The 17,592-nt window shown below is 36.6% G+C and overlaps 1 pseudogene; it reads left to right on the forward strand.

Moving 5' to 3' along the window:
• Positions 1-17,592, forward strand: part of LOC114076477 — a 96,432-nt pseudogene that overhangs the window by 14,598 nt on the left and 64,242 nt on the right.

Consider the following 17,592-nt stretch of genomic DNA (forward strand, 5'->3'; position numbering starts at 1 on the left):
TTAGTTGAAGTGTTTTGTATCCCGGCAAGTTATAGGACAATTCTAGAAGCGAGGGCAAAACGTTGTATCATCACTTTAGCTCATAGTGATGGTTGTCGGTTAGAGAAACACCCACAAAATGATATTTCCTTACTATATATGTATATTGAGTTGTTACTTACTATTTTAAATGTTTTATATAAACTAGATCTTTGGTGTTGTTTATCTATGCATTGAGTTGAGTATCCATGAGTTGAGAATTAATTTCAACCTTATGTCATGCTTAGTTTTCCCCTCACAAGCTCGTACATTCAATGTACTGATACAATTTGGCCTTCATAATTTTTTGATGCAGATACAAGTAATCAGGATGAACATCCAGTGCCTCGTTGATCTAATTGAGCATCTCAGAGGTTGTTGGTGAGCTCCTTGCTTTCTAGGGGTTCCCTTAGCTTATATTTTGTTTTATTGCTTTTGGATACTTTAGTTGATTGGATGATCAGGGGTCTTTTCCCAACATATCTCTTAGTATCTAGAGGCTTCATAGACAGTTAGATATGTGTTCTTTAGTCATTTTCATTCAGTTGTTTGTTTTAAGACTTGAGTTTGCCTTATTGGCTAGTTCAATGTTTTCTTTGTAGCATTCTAGTTTTTATATAAGTTTAGTTTATCTTTGTTACATTAACTCTTTCGTTGAGTAGTAAGCCATGTCAAGGGTTCACTTGGGGCCAACGATGGTTCTCGAGTACCACTCCCGCCTAGGGTGTAGGTTCACATGCATCTTTTATCTCTCAAATTAGTTTTAACTAAAATATTATAGCATAAATTCATTTAATTTTTTCACAAAATAATCCCGCGAAGCGTGGTTGAATTCCCAGTTCAGAAAATAAATCAATAAGAACGGAAAGATGTAATACTAAAACTCTAATGTATGACATAAATGAGATACAACACCGAAACATAAAACAAATAACCCATAGTCTGAGAATGTATTATTCTGAAAATATGGACAAGAACAATAGAGGAATTGTACATCCTGGAAGAATAGCTCACGCTTGAATTCGAAGCTAGACGTTCCTAATTGAAGTCCCGAATAATCTATTGAGATACGTAATGTCTTCAACAAGGAAAGAATAGGTGCAACATCAATACACAAACCACAATGTAAATGTAAGCAATTTACCACAATATAGTAACATAAATCCACACATATAACACAATCACCCAATCTAAGTAACATATCATGAAGAAAGAAAATTGTATTCTTTATGCAATATAACAAAAATATGCACTCTAAAAAAAATAGATTTTAGTGATATGGAGGGAAAATCAAATTAAAATTTGTCCAATTTTTTTTATCATGTCATATGTTTTTTTTATTATGCCACCAATTGGTTTAGTGGAGAGGTTTTTCCTCTACATTTAAATTTAATAGTTTTAACATAGTTGTAATATAAACAGAAAGTTTTCACACTGGTGGGAGAAGCCATCTTTTAGGTAGAGCTGGACTAGATTTTTAATTAGATTGAAAGATTCATTTTTCATAATTTCGTTATTTTTTTGAGCAAATTGTTTATCTAAAATTTGAATCTAATCATAAAATGTTAAATTAAACAAAAAAAATTTACCTTTTCAGAAAGGAAATAACTAAAGGTTACGTTTGTTTAGAAAATGAGTGACTCTTCATGAAAAGTTTCCTTATTAGATTTAATTTATAAACACGGAATATTTTTAAAAATAGTATTCAGTTGCACATATTTTTTATGTTTTTTTTGTATCCATACAAAGAAATTTTTGTCATCCCTTAAATAATATACAACTAGTAACTCTTGAAAGTTAGTGATTTTTCACGGTTCAAAGCTTTAGTTTCTTTATTATTTTTATTCTAACAGTATATATATATATATATATATATAGACAAGAATGAAACTAGAATTTATACTTTTAATAATATTTCATTCTGAAGTCTTTATATTTGGTCTGTGAATGAAACTATAACGTAATTACAAAAAAAAAAGTAATGAAGTTGATAAATATTTCATTCTCAAGTCCTTCCTTTTCAATTTCCTCAATCTTTTCTACATAAATTTATATGTACTGTAATGAAGATTCATATATAAAATTATTATTCTCTTCTTCATCATATTTCTTTGTGAATTAACAAAAAAGAAGTACAAGAAGGTAATATATATTTTATTATCAAGTATTTCTTTTTATTTCTATGTACTTGTACTTTTTTTTTTGTTGATATTTTGTTTATGTTTTTATTATCATTCATCAAGGAAGTATGATTTTCAAAAATATCTTTGTAATACTTAAGATGTGTTGTAAGTATGCAGTTATTCTTTCTAGTAGTCAGCTTTTTTTGATGTAATATAGTTTGATAATAATATTTGTTAGATTTCAAGAAATGATTATTATGTGTATTTTTAGTACTATTGGAAAATTAATATTCAAATATATAACATATAATTTAAATTTCTTTGTTTATTTTGATATAATAATTATTAATTAGTATATGATATTTTATTGATTTATTTTATTCAATTGATTGCATAAGATGAAGAGTTTGACATATGGAGAAAATATGGTGGCGGATCACTTGCAAATGAAGATGACATGTCACGACCCCAGCCGTCGTGATTGACACCTACACTAACACACCGGTGAGTGTAACAACCCTAATAATGAGCTAATGAAACTAGAACCTAACGTGTGTGTGTTTGGCTCATCTTGAGTTTTTTTGGTGTTTGATTTTTCACCGAGTCATGGTTGAACAACATAGAGGTTAAACGTCAAGATAGGACTAGAACGTCGCGAAACTATTGTTTTGAGCTAGTGTATTGTGGAGTTTTGGAATGTTGTATGAGGGTTCAAACTCATGGAAATGGCCCGCGTACTTAGAATGACATGTTTACGATTCAAACTTCCGGGTACGAATCCCCAAGGACCACTCAAGTAGTCCTTGAGGAGGACCTCAACATTTGCCTAAAAGCTGTCAGAAACAGCTTGACTCACGAGACCCGTTCACGGCCAGTAGATCAATTTACAGCTCGTGGGTCTTGGGCATGGATCACGATTGTGTAGGCCTGCAAAAAAGGTATCCTCTGAACCAAAGGACTGAACAACAACACAAGGCGTCAACCCATACACGGTCCATGGATGGTGAGCCTTCGATGACACCTGCAATGCTGTCAAGTTCACAACTAAGTTTGGAATGAATCGGGAAATTCACCCCAAGTTCCAACTAATGTTTGGACAACAATTTTAAGTCATTTAAGGTATTTTAAGAGTATTAAAACATTAAAAACCTAATTTATACTTCATGTCTTAAATCAAAACCCTCTCTCTCAAGATAACCTCTCTCTAGATCTACATTGGAGATCAAGGTCAAGTTCAAGCTAGGATTGGGGTATTTCAAGGTGTTTCTTCTTCAATTTAGTGGGATTATTCAAGTATAAGGTATGGTGATCCTACATCTAGGGATAGTTTCCATCCCTAGAGTCAATTTTCAATGTCTTCAAGTTTAAGAGAAACACCAATTTGACTCAATCTCATGGGCTCTTGCATCAAACATTTTTAAATAATAAATTAAGATTATATTGATGTTTAATTGATGGTTTAAAATGAAAAATTCTATTAACCCATAACTTCTCAAAATTTCTCAAATTGTGCCTTATGATGTGGGTTATTGATTATGAATGGATGTTGATAAATGTAACGCCCCGAGCCTACACCCCGGATGTGGTTGACACTCGAAAACCATTGTTGGCCCCAAGTAAACCTCTAGCCTGACATACTTAACTCAACGGAAGGCAATAATCATATTTATAATAATCAAAGAACTTAATTGAACTAATAATAAAAATACTGGGAATGTTTCAAAGATTAAACATTTGACTCTAGCCAAAAATGGCAACCCAAGTCTTAACAATAAGAAAAGATAATGAAAAGACTAAAGGATTAACATTTGACGGTCTAGAAAGCCTCTAAAACAACTGAGATGTATGTTGGCACAAACCCCACAACATCTTAATGAACTAACTAGAAAGCAATGAAAATAGGTCCTCCAGGATGCAAGGAGGCTCATCGACTGACTCTGAACTGCACACTGGATCAATGGTATACTGGAATGTTGATCCTAGTTTCATGTGTCTGAATGATAAGACGATGCAGGCCAACTGACATCAATACATTGAATGTACGAGTATATGAGTTGGAATGCTAAACAACATAGACTCGAAAGGAATCTGAAATAAACTGAAGAACTTACTTGGTTCAACTAAACTCAACATAAATGAATCATTTCAATATAAGGATGTTTAAAACAAGGGAAATACGAAGAAAAACAATAAAACATGATGTCAACATTGTGTGTATGCAAAGATACAATTAACTATGAGATGTATGTAAAAATACAAATAAGCTAATATATATAAAAATACAATAACTTCAATGGAAGTTTCTTTAACCGACAACCATCACATAGGAGCTAAGTGATGATACAACGATTTACCTCACGCTGTCAGTGCATCCTATACCGGCTAAAAGTATAGGTCCTGAACTGCCTAATGGATCGACTAGTCTACTGTGAAAGGGTTCATCTAAAAAATATGACCCTTTTCTACCCATGGTGGCTACATGGTTTTATGGTGACATGAGTTACATGAACTCATACTCGTCCCCAGTTCGGTGTCCAATACTACTACCAAAGTATACTTGCTCTTATGTTCTTAAAACATACTTCTTCTTTGGTTTGAGATTAGTGCTCAGCAACTTAGCTCAAAGACTATATTATAAATCTCAGTTGTCCTGCTTGTTCCATTTATAAATCTATTACTTTTTTCTAAAAACTAGTCTGAAGGCTCTTTGGAAATCTCAGTTTCCGTTCTTATTAAAATGTGAAAACATTAACTCTTTGGGAATACATAGTCCCAATATACTCTCTTGAAGAAATGAATTCAACTCTTTACTCTTTACTTACATTGAGGCAGGAGCTTAAAAAAAGTTAAGCATTTAAAAGACCCTTGAAAAATTTGATGAACTTCACTTGACTTGGCTCTTAACTTTAGTTGGATTTACTCCTAACTTTACTTTAATTCACTCTTAACTTTCCTTGAATTTGAAATGGATTCAAGAATTAGAATTCATGATAGGAAAGGTCTCTTGATGTTTAGGAATGATTTGGAATAGCTAAACTTTAGAAAAGTACAAAATCACCGTCTTGGAACAAGTCTGCGATACAGAGATGTTCCTTAAAAATTATTCGTGAAATTTAATTTTGAGACAGTGGAGTCCGCGACGCAGAGCAGATTTTTTTTCACTAGGGGAACAAGTTCATGAACCTTACTCGACTTTTTCATTCTTCATTTTCAGCCCCAATCAACCTAAATTCAATTATCTACCTCGAATTTGTTTTAAATCCTGATGCCCAGCATGTATACTCAAGAAAATAACTCAAAGCAACCCTAAACTCAATGTAAGGATCTCATAAACTTCTCAATTCATCTTAATTCAATAACAACATTCGAATTCAAAAATATATGTCAAGAACATAAATTTTCCAACTCTTCTAGAACGAATTTCACATAAATGAACATGCTTGGTGCGTAAGTGGATGAACCCAACACTATGAGAGACTCACACACCTGGTTGGATCAAATCCTTGAAGAAATGACAAATCAAAAGCTCTCAAAATGATGACTCTTGCTTTTCCTCTTCTCTTTTCTCTTGTGTTCTTTCTCGAAAAATCCTAACTCTATTTTTCAAAAGCGTATATTGAACCCAGTCATATTAAACCGTAAAAATATTATCAAAAAGGAATTAATTAATTTGGGTAAGGAAAATACCGAACTACCCTTTAAAATTCCAGATTGGACTTTCCTTATTCCTAAAGCCCGACTTCCAAAGGCATAACTCATTCATCCGAACTCAAAATTGTGCAAACTCCGCGGTGTTGAAAAGATTGTTTCAAGGAATTTCCAACCATATCTGGAAGTATACCTAAATCATCATGATCTAGAAGTTATGGTTGTTTCAAGTTCACCAAAAACTCACTTTTTCTAACTTAACTAAATTTCTGGATTTTTAATTCTTTCCAAGAATGACCATTTCCTAATTTAAGCTTCTTCTTTGTAATTTCAATTTGCGAGATGTTACAATATCTCCCCCTTGGCATCATTCTTCCTCTAAGGAGTTACTCCTACTAGGCTAAGGGTGATAATATCTTGTTCAATCACCCTACAAGCAAATGCAACAAAAAACATTTTCACTCACAATTTAAAGAGTACTAAGAAGAGAAGTAGTTCCTTGGTCAACATTTTCTCTGGATTCAACGAGATGTGGATATCTATTCTTCATATCCTCTTTGGCTTTCCAAGTAGCTTCCTCAATAAATTTTTTCCTCCAAAGGACTTTGACTGAAGCTACTTCTTTTCTTCTCTATCGGCGAACTTGGTGATCTAGAATCTGAACAGGAATATCCCCATAAGATAGAATATCCTTGATCCCAATATTTTTAGTTTATATGATCAATGATGGATCGACCACAAACTTTTTCAATATAGATATGTGAAACATGGGATGAACTGCTGCTAACTCTTATGGTAGCTCTAACTCCTATGCTACATTGGCAATCCTCATGGATATTATTCTATAAGATCCAATATATCGGGGTCTAAGTTTCACCTTTTTACCAAACCTCAAAACACCTTTCATGTGTGAAACTTTTAGGTATACCCAATAATCTACTTTAAACTCTAACAACCTTCTCCTACGTCACTGTAGGATTTTTGATGACTCTGCGCCATTTTAAACCTCTCTTGAATAACCTTTACCTTTTCCATAGCTTGATGAACCAAATCTAGCCCTCCCTATCAACCCTTCTTCACCAACTTCAAACCATCCAATAGGACATCTGCATCTTCTCCCATAAAGAGCTTCATATGGAGCTATTTGGATGGTAGAGTCATAAATTATGTTGTAATCAAACCAATGAGAGTAGGTATCATCCCAATTTCCTTTGAAAATAAATCACGCAAGACCTCAACATATCTTCTAATGTTTGAATGGTACGCCCTGCTTTTCCATCTGGCTGAGGATGAAATGCAGTATTCAAGATTATCTTTGAACCCAAACCTTTCTAAAAAGATTTCCAGAACCATGCAGTAAATTGTGCACATCTATCTAGAATAATGGAGACTAGGACTCCATGAAGTCCTTCCACCTTCTTAATGTACAACTTAGCATAATCTTCTGCCGAATAGGTAGTCTTTACTGGCAAAAGGTGGGCTGCTTTTGTCATTCTATCGACAATCACCCAAATTGCCCGTGATATCTATGTAAACTAGTTATGAAGTCCATAGAAATCATGTCGCACTTCCATTCCGTAAGTTCTATATTATGAGCCAAACCATCAGGCCTTTGGTTCTCTACTTTAACTTGTTGGCAATTGGGACACTCAACAACAAATTCTGCAATGCCCTTCTCTATGCTACTACACCAATACACCTCTCTCAAATTGTGATACATCTTTGTGGAATCCGTATGAATGGAATATCTGGAGCTATGAGCTTCCTCCATGATCTTCTCTTGAAGTTCATCCACCATTGGTACACACAACCTACCTTGATACCTCAATACACAATCTCCCCCTTGTTCAAAAGCTAATACTCTTTGCTTTTATGAACATTTGCCTTCAATTCAAGCAAAATAAGATATTGGTCTTGCTTTACTTTCACCTATCACACTAATGATGACTCAGTTCCATTCGTCACCACTATTCCTCCTTCTATGAAATCCATAAGTCTGACTTCCAAGCGTGCAAGTTTGTGCACACCTTTTGCTATCTCTGTCTTTCCCTCCTCAAAATGGGTGGTACTACCCATAGACAACCTTCTGAAGGAATCAACAACAACATTAGCCTTACCTGGGTGGTAAAAAATACTCATGTCATAATCTTTGAGTAACTTTAACCACCTTCTCTGTTTGAGATTAAAATCTTTCTAACTAAACACAAACTGAAGACTCTTGTAATCGATAAACACATCCACATGAACACCATAAAGATAGCGACACCACATTTTCAAAACGAATTCTACAGCAGCCAACTCTAAGTTATGGGTTGGCACTTCTTCTCATGAACTTTCAACTGTCTGGAGGCATAATCTATAACTTTGCCAATTTGCACTGACAAACAATCCAAACCAACTCTTAATGCATCACAATACACCACAAAACCTTGAGTACCTTCTGGTAAAGTCAAAACTGGCAGTAGTCAACTTCCTTTTCAATTCCTGAATGCTTTTCTCATAAGTTTTAGACCATTGAAACTTAACTATACTCAATTCAATTTAATCAAATAAAACCCTTATCTAGAAAATCCTTCAATTGCTATTTTGACAATTTCAACTCTGCTGGTGCCATTCAATATGGAAAAATAGAGATAGGATGAGTATCTTCAATGATGTCTATTGCGATCAAATTGCACGTGCAAGTGCATGTGATCCTACGAATAATATAATGGCTCTTAATAAGGAGCCGGGTATCGTACCCATAGGAACTACCAACTAGAGTCTATTTATTTTTCCAATTCTTAACTCAAAACAAATGTAATGTCCAGATTTTATAAAGAGTATTACTAAATTTTGTGTCTAACTAAAACTAGCTACAGTGATTAAATTCGTAACTTGCAAACAATATTATAGGCAAGATCCAGGACTGCGGATATTATCAGGACTCGTGAACTAGCTATCTTCGAATAAAGGTTGTCTTGAACATCGTTGAACCACAGAGTTAGATATATGATCATGGTATCTTTACCTCTAATCTCATACAACAATCAGAACCTTAAATACATCGTTGAGTGAGGATAAGATGAATAAAAGTTGAGCATTAAGTTATCTTCCTGCATGATGATCCTAGTAAGGTATCTAGGCATATCTCTATCCTAGAAACAAATCAACTCTAGGTATTTCGAGTCAACCAAACTTCTTACTTTCCATGTTCTATCCTCTTATTCCTCTATCGAGTTCAATTCGGATGATAGACTTATTTCTATGGTGGCCAATCATGAAATACAACAAGCAAGAAAGTAAGAACGAATCATAGATAAATCTTGCTAAAACCCTTAGAAAATTAAGAAACTTCATTGATCCTGTAGCCACAACCCAAGACTAGTGTAATTAGCTACTTATAATCTTCAAAAGATATTCGAAATTGTCAAAATCATTCCAAAGAATTACAAGATAAGAAGAATAGATAGTAGATTTAAAAAATTCAAAGACTCCTTCCTGATGACTTGCCTTCAAAAATTCAAAAAAAAAGAACCCTCAGCAAATAACATTAAGGCCCTATTTATAATAAATTCTGGATTTCAAATTTCAGGCTCTGCATCACACTACGCGGGGCTGACACGAGGTGCACTGCTTCGCGATTTATTTTCAACTGAGTTTTAGCACTTAACTGCACGACGCGGAGACTACACGCAGTCTTCTATTTAGAAGATTTATTCAATCTTGAAATTTCTCTCCCATCTGTGCGACGAAGAGCTGGCATGCAAATGCCTTGTGCACATTTCTTGCTACATTTTACTTCGCTTCATCCTTAGATTTCCTTGTCCTTAGATTTCATCTAATCATGTTGGTTAGTTCGGAAACACAAAATTCACTAAATAAGACTCTTAACCTAGACTTAACAGCTTCAAACTAAGCCACCATGTAGGCATACATAACATTATGGGCATGTAAATATGCCCAAGGTCACTACCCCACACTTAAAAGCCTTATTCGTCCTCGAAAAACTTCTAATGACTCCTAGACATGGACTCTACTTTGATCTTTCCTCTACCGTCTTCTCTTCATGCTTCCATATATGACATGCTATTAATTTAATCATGCTAAGACAACTTCCTGCACCCATACTCGTACTTCTCTATGTACTTTCTTGTATCCCTTTACCTCCTGCAACAAGTGCCTCTCATGCCAAAGAATACTCCGCTTACACACAATGTTATCACCTAATCAACGGATTTTTCATCAAACCATCTCATTCCCCCAACATAAATCACATATATGCATTGAGAACCATAAGCTTGCCCATTATGTACATCTCTACTGCTGATATGTATTATACTCAAAGATCAACCATGAATTGTTAAGGTTGTAATGTCGGCTCAGGGTCACGGGAGATAAATGTATATGAAAATACTGACTTGTTCTCCCTAATGCACTATGCTTGACTTTGACTTTGTAAATCACCTTGCTCTTCCCCACCTTCTTGTTTAACATGCTTTATCGAATTTAATATTCCCCCCTTCTCTTATTTTCATATCCTAATATGTATTTTTCTCCCAATGTTGTAATTTTTTTCCTTTGCTTCTTCGATCCTTCTTATATCGGGGCATTACTTTGCCTTTTTCTTTTGATTTTCCCTTCACACTTACTTCCTCAGTTCCTTTGAATAGATCTCCTTAGTCTAGTCCCTCAGCCTAACACGGTTCATTAAGGATCGGGATCAATGTTAGGGGATCAATAAAAGGGATGCAACTTATTTTCAGGGTTTCAACAAAGGGTAGGTTAAAGGCTGAAGGACGCTGACTAAGGAATGCGATGAGGCTCCATTTGTACAATAATTTCCAAAAAAGGCCTGCTATCTTCTTTTTGGGTACCACACAATCATATTTCACTTCAATAACAACCTGGGCAAGTTCTAGACTCCATTAGCATAAAAGTGACTATACCATAACTCACCACTCATGGCTCACGTTGCATTCAGAAAGATCAACTCAGTCCACTATATGTTACACGAGAGGGTCATTTCAGCTTAAGTTGTACTTTTCTATAGCATGACAAACAGTTGCACTTCATATATCCTTCAATTTAATATAAATTTTCGTATAGACGTTCTTTCAAAGAATTATGATTTCAGTACGACCCACCATAGACTCGATCTACGACGTTCACCCTTAAGACGGTCGTCGTCCATCTATCTGCTGACTCAATTTATGACTACTACAGACTTACTTCTAACAAAAAAAATATTTTTGTGTACGGTTCAAAGGGACTCTCCTTGACTAAAGAACCTTAAAAAACTACGAAGAAACCCAAACACAAAACGTAGTCTTGAAACATAAACAAAACAAACTGCAAGCATACACAGAAAATGATAACCCCCACCCCACACTTAAAAAATAGCACTGTCTACAGTGCAATTAAATCATACTAAAGGAAATCACAGGGTAAGGGAAGCACTCCCTGACTAATCCTCCATCCCATCATCAACGCCGATTGGAAGAGGCTCAATTTCATCCTCCCAGTCCGACTCAATATCGAAGCCAGTTTTTAAGTTGTCCTCATCAGTTGGGACATCATCACCAAATGGCTCAACAAACATTTGTCCTATCCCCAATAGTGCATTACCATGCGCATTCAAGGGATATTAGCGGCTGACCTCATCAAGCTCAGACCAATTTGACGGTCGAACCCCGGTTTTGTGCCGCAACATCTCCAATCCTTACATCTGATCCATAATCAACTCGTCCCGTATGTTCCTCTCTACAGTGGTAAGAGTGGGGCCTAACTTAGTGTCTGTCCCTTTTACCCGAGTAACATCCCCAACTGCAAGGTATAAAGGAGCAATGTAATCCACAGTTTCTTCCGGAACACCTTCACGATAACACATGTTAGTGATAAGGCCCCCATATGCATACTGGTGGCCCTTATATATCTAGCCTTTTGCATAGCCGATTTAATAATTGCTCTTATATTTAGCTTCGTTTTCGTCATCAATGTGTATACAAACACACCCAGTCATATTTAATGTCAGTGCAATGTAGCCCGGTTACCAAACAATTCATAACAAGTTTTAACCAAACAAGAGTCTCGCGTAACATATGGGCGTAAGGAAGCGTCTTGTGATACTGCTTCCGACTATGATGAGTCCACTAAGCCATGGACTGAGGTCCACCCATTGAATGAAGAATTTCCTTATACGGTGGCCGAATGTTCAACTGGTTAACACCAAAGGGTTGGTGCCATCCGCTGTGCCCAAAATCTTATTTATACTGGTTGGGGTGATAGACACATTCCGACCATGTACAGTGACAAAGTGAGAGTGAGTATCCGGAATCAAGTTAGCATAAAATTCACAAATTATGCTCAGATTGAACTCAAATGGTTCCTAAAATATGAAACCCAAGTGCAACTCTTGTATCCGCCTCACAATTTTCGAGAACTTTCGGAGTAGACTGTCCCTATCCACACACACATTCGAGAAATAGCATGACTCAGTGTGATTCCTATACCACGTCTTGCCCTCCCTGGCTACTGTTTTCAGCCCATATATGTGAGTCTTCCTTCTGGGAGCAGGGGTGCGAGTAGAACATTCCCACTTCTAGGCCTCTTCTTCAGAGACCCTTGAGCAGCCGTTTGTCCTGACCTTTGTGATGAAGACATAGTATCTACTAAAGGAAACACAATTTAACTCATTTTAGTTTATGCCTAACGGAGGAATATTCCACCCCACACTTGAGAACCAACAACGTCCAACTTAGGTACACATAGTTCCCCACATACTATTATGTCACCCTTAACCCATTACAACATTGCAAGGATTGGTCACCAATTTGACCCAAAAATGACCACTTGTCATCAACAATGATAACACCTCCCCAAGAATGTCACAACACAGGACACATACATTCAGCGATATTGTTGGACACTCAAGAATTCACCAACCACATAAAGCATAATTCTCAATTCATAACAACCACACATCAAAATCAACAATTCCCAATGTCTAGTGATGAGAACCCCCCCCCCTAATTTGTTCTACCTCATGCTTGTATGAATACTAATTTCTACTCAAGACTTTGAAACCACAACAACCTCAAGCATGAAACACTTCCCCCAAAGTTTTCCTACCCCCACTATGCAATTTAATCTTATAATTGTTACATCAAGAATAAATAACGAGGAACATACCTCGAGAGTTGATCGTTATCACGTGCAAGATAAAGAAGGAAGCAATTTTGGGCTTGGGCAACGTGAGAGGATTGATTCTCGTTAGGAAATTAGAGAGAAAAGAGGGAGGGAGGCGCGATGGAGGAAGGGATATAGGGTATTAGGGCCGATTTATTATTTCTGAATTGGGAAATTTGGGGAATGGGTCAAGTATTTTTATTTGGAAATGGGTAAAACCCATTTTAATTAATGAAAGTGAAGAAAATTACCTGGACCTAGTGACGCGCGACTGACACGAGGTCCACTGAATATTTTAATTCCAGTTGACCCAAGAATACTCAACACAGTGCGCAACTTGGCATTGACACGGGCCGGTGTATTTTTGTGACGTAAATTACTTTTACCGTCGAAATAAATTTGACACCCTCGCTTCCCGATGCACGCTCAACACAAGGTATTCTGCCTTGAATTTTTTCAGGCGAGGCTAAATTGGAGACTAGCCTCTCGACACGCAGTTGTCACGAGGTTCAGTGTCTCAAATTTCAGCACTTCACCTCGCGACTCGTAGCTGTTACTTGGTCCACTGCCTCTTCGTCCTTGGATGCTAAGTCCTGCATAAACAACCCATTAATAGAAACCTTGATGGGTTGCCTCCATCCAGCACCGTAGTTACGGACAAGGCATGGCCCATGTTATATTTTTTTAACTTAAGATAAAGAAAATCCAACCTAAGTATTACAATAAATCACGGGTTGCCTCCCGTGGAGCGCCTAAATTAACGTCGCGGCACGACCCATCCCAGAAGTCACTCCTCATCTAGAGTTATCTCTTCAACCTCATGATCCACATCCTTACCAACGTAATGCTTGACCCTTTCTCCATTTACAAGTAATCTGGAACTATCACCTTTATTTCGTAACTCAATTGCACCCTGTTGAGTCATTCACACCCCTTCAAATGGACCACTCCATTTCGACCGGAGTTTCCCTGGAAATAATTTCAACCTCGAGTTGAACAATAAAACCTGTAGTCCTTGCTCAAATGTGTGTGACACTATGTGCTTGTCATTCCACCGTTTAGTTTTTTCCTTATTCAACTTTGCATTCTCATATGCATGCATCCTAAACTCCTCGAGCTCATGAAATTGGGTTACTCTGTTCCGACCAGCTAGCTCAGTATCCAGATTTAGCTTTTTTATTGCCCAGTATGACTTATTTTCTAATTCAGCGGGCAAGTGGCATGCTTTTCCAAACACCATTCAGTAGGGAGAAGTCCCCATTAGTGTCTCGTATGTAGTTCTATATGCCCATAAAGCATCTTCTAGCTTATCTGACCAATCCTTCCTTTAAGCATTTATAGTTTTATATAGGATCTGCTTAATTTCCCTTTTAGATACTTCAACATGTCCACTTGTTTGAGGATGTTATGTAGTTTCCACTTTATGCCTCACCCCATACTTAGACAATAAATTATAAATGGAATTATTTATGAAATGATACCTCCATCACTGATAATCGCCTTAGAAGTACCAAAACTGGTGAAAATGTGTTTCTAGATAAATTTCACAACCACTTTGGAGTCATTAGGTCTTAATGCTACTGCTTCAACCCACTTGGACATATAATCTACCGCTACTAGAGTAATACTGATTCCTTCTAGACGACGGAAATGGTCCCATGAAATCATTCCCTCAAACATCGAAGATTTCCACGTTCAGAATGTAACTCAAAGTCATCTCATGCCTTCTTGAAATGGTGCCCATTCATTTGCAATAATCACCTCTTTTAACAAAGAACACCGCATCTTTAAATAGGGTAGGTCAAAAGAATCAAGATTGTAATACCTTATGTGCAGTTCATTCACCCCCATGATGTCCACCATATGGTGAAGAGTGACAGCTTTCTAATACTTTTGGGGCCTCTTCCTCAGCTATACATCTTCTCAGCACTTGATCTAGACCCGTCTTAAACAAATAAGGCTCATCCCATATATAGAATTTATCATCATACCTCAATATCTACCTCTGATGTGTTGATGCTCCAGGTGAAATAAGACACCCACCAAATAATTCACAATTGCGATCAAATCGCACATGCCAGTGCATGTGATTGTTCGAGTAATATAAGGGCTCTTAATAAAGAGCCGGTATTGTACCCATAGGAACTACCAACTATACTCGATTTCTTTTTCCAATTCTTAACTCAAAAAAGTGTAATATCTAATGCTAAAAGCTGTTCATCAGAGAAATTCTTTCCGGATTTTTCCTTCCTCTGCCACATAAGATGAATCTTCTAATCTAGATAGATGGTCGGCTATCCGATTCTCTGAACCCTTCCTATCTTTAATATCTAAATCAAATTCCTAAAGAAGTAACATCCATCTCATCAATCGGAGTTTTGTATCCTTCTTATTGAAGAGATATTTAGTGGATGCATGGTCAGTGTAGACTATAACTTTCGTTCCTACCAGATATGACCTAAATTTGTCAAACACATACACTAAGGCCAACATTTCTTTCTCAGTTACTGTGTAGTTTGCTTGGGTTCATCTAGTTTCTTATTCGCATAGTATATGGAGGGAAAAACTTTTTTTCGTTTTTTCCCCAACACTGCTCCAACTGCAATATATCTAGAGTCACACATCAATTCAAATGGCAACTCCCAATTTGGTGTTACAATGATAGGGGCTGCCATCAAGTTTTGTTTCAACATTTCAAAGGCCTCTTAAAAGTTCTTGTAAAACTTAAATTTTACCTCTTTCTCCAAGGCTGCACATGGGTTTTGCAGTCTTGGAGAAATCTTTAATGAATCTTCAATAGAAACCTGCATGGCCCAAAAAGCTTCTCACCCCTTTAACCGATACTGAGGTGGTAATTTCTCAATTACCTCATTCTTGGATTTGTCCACCTCTAACCAATTTTTTAATACCTTGTGACCAAACACAATCTCTTTTCTCACCATGAAGTTGTACTTTTCCCAGTTCAAAACTAAATTGGTTTCTTCACATCTTGCTAAGACTCTATCAAGATTTATGAAGCATACCTCAAAGGACTCATCAAATATTAAGAACCCATCTATAAATACTTCCACAAAATCTTCCACCATATCATGAAAGATTGCCATCATGTATCTCTGAAAAGTGGCTGGAGCATTACATTACCTGAATGGCATGCATTTTAAGTCATAGGTACCATAAGGTCATCTGAATGTTGTCTTCTCTTGGTCATTCGGTGCAATTATAATCTGGTTATACCCTGAGTATTCGGCAAGAAAGCAATAATATTCCTGACCTGCCAAACCGTCCAATATTTGGTCAATGAAAGAAACTGGGTAATGATCCTTTCTGGTGGATTCATTTTACTTCCTGTAGTCCATGCATATTCTCCACCATGTTACCGTTCTTGTTGGTATCAATTCTTTTGTACCATTGGTAATTACAGTCATCCCACCTTTATTAGGCACACACTGCACTGGACTTACCCATTTACTACTACGATATTTGATACACTATCCCTGTATCTAACCTTTTGATTACCTCTTTCCGAACCACATCCTTTATTAAAGGATTTAATCTTCGCTGTTGTGGAGCACCTGCTTTGTATCCTTCCTCCATGTATATCTTATGCATACACAAAGTTGGACTTATACCTTGGATATCTGACTCTGCCACCCTATTGTTGCTTTGCGCTTTTTCAGAATCAACAACGCTGCTTCCACCTGTTCATCTGATAATGTTGCGACAAAATAACAGGTAAAGTATCATTTACACCTAAAAATGCATACCTTCAATGTGCTGGAAGGTCTTCAACTCTAATTTAGGAGTTTCTTCAATTGAGGGATTAGGTGGGGGCCCTAACACTCTGTTCAATGGCTCCCATCTTCTACCCAATTTTTCAATCACATCCAAGTCTAACATCTGCACAATTTCATGTGCCTCGGCATCTCTATAGATCTCATCACCCCTCATTACTCGTTCAAAAGGGGTTTTAGCCAAGATGTGTTTACCATCTACCTCCAGATCTACCACAGGTGATGGCAGATAACTCCTCATACAACGGTGGCACTTTTAAAGTTCTACATACATCAAAAACCTCTACCTTGTCGTGAGCCCTCATAGTAAATTGACTAGCAACTACATCAATCATTGCCTTCCAAGTATCTAAGAATGGGCGACTTAACATAAATGGAACCTCAGTACCTGGCTCAAAGTTTGATACTACAAAATCCACCGGAAAATCAAAGATCCCACTTGCACTAGCACATCTTCGACAACTCCCTCAGGTTTGGCTACTGATCTATCAGCCAATTGTAAAATAACAGTAGTTGGCTTAGGATTACCCAAACTTAGTTTCTTATACAATGAAGTTGGCATTAAATTAATGCTAGCCCTCAAATCGCATAAACCTCGCGCATGGATACTCTGGTCGATGGTAAATTATACCGTAAAGCACCCCAAATCTTTCAGCTTCATGAGTAACTTGTTCTTAATTTTGGAGGTACACTCTTCAGTGAGTGTAATTGTCTCATATTCAGTCAATCTCCTTTTATTTGCTATAATTTCTTTGACATATTTCGCATACCTGGTTATACCTTGCAAAAAATCTATCAAAGTCAAGTGAATATAAACTTGTTTCAACAAAGATAGAAACTTACCA

The sequence above is a fragment of the Solanum pennellii genome, chromosome 3, assembly GCF_001406875.1.
Source record: "Solanum pennellii chromosome 3, SPENNV200".
NCBI lineage: Eukaryota > Viridiplantae > Streptophyta > Magnoliopsida > Solanales > Solanaceae > Solanum > Solanum pennellii.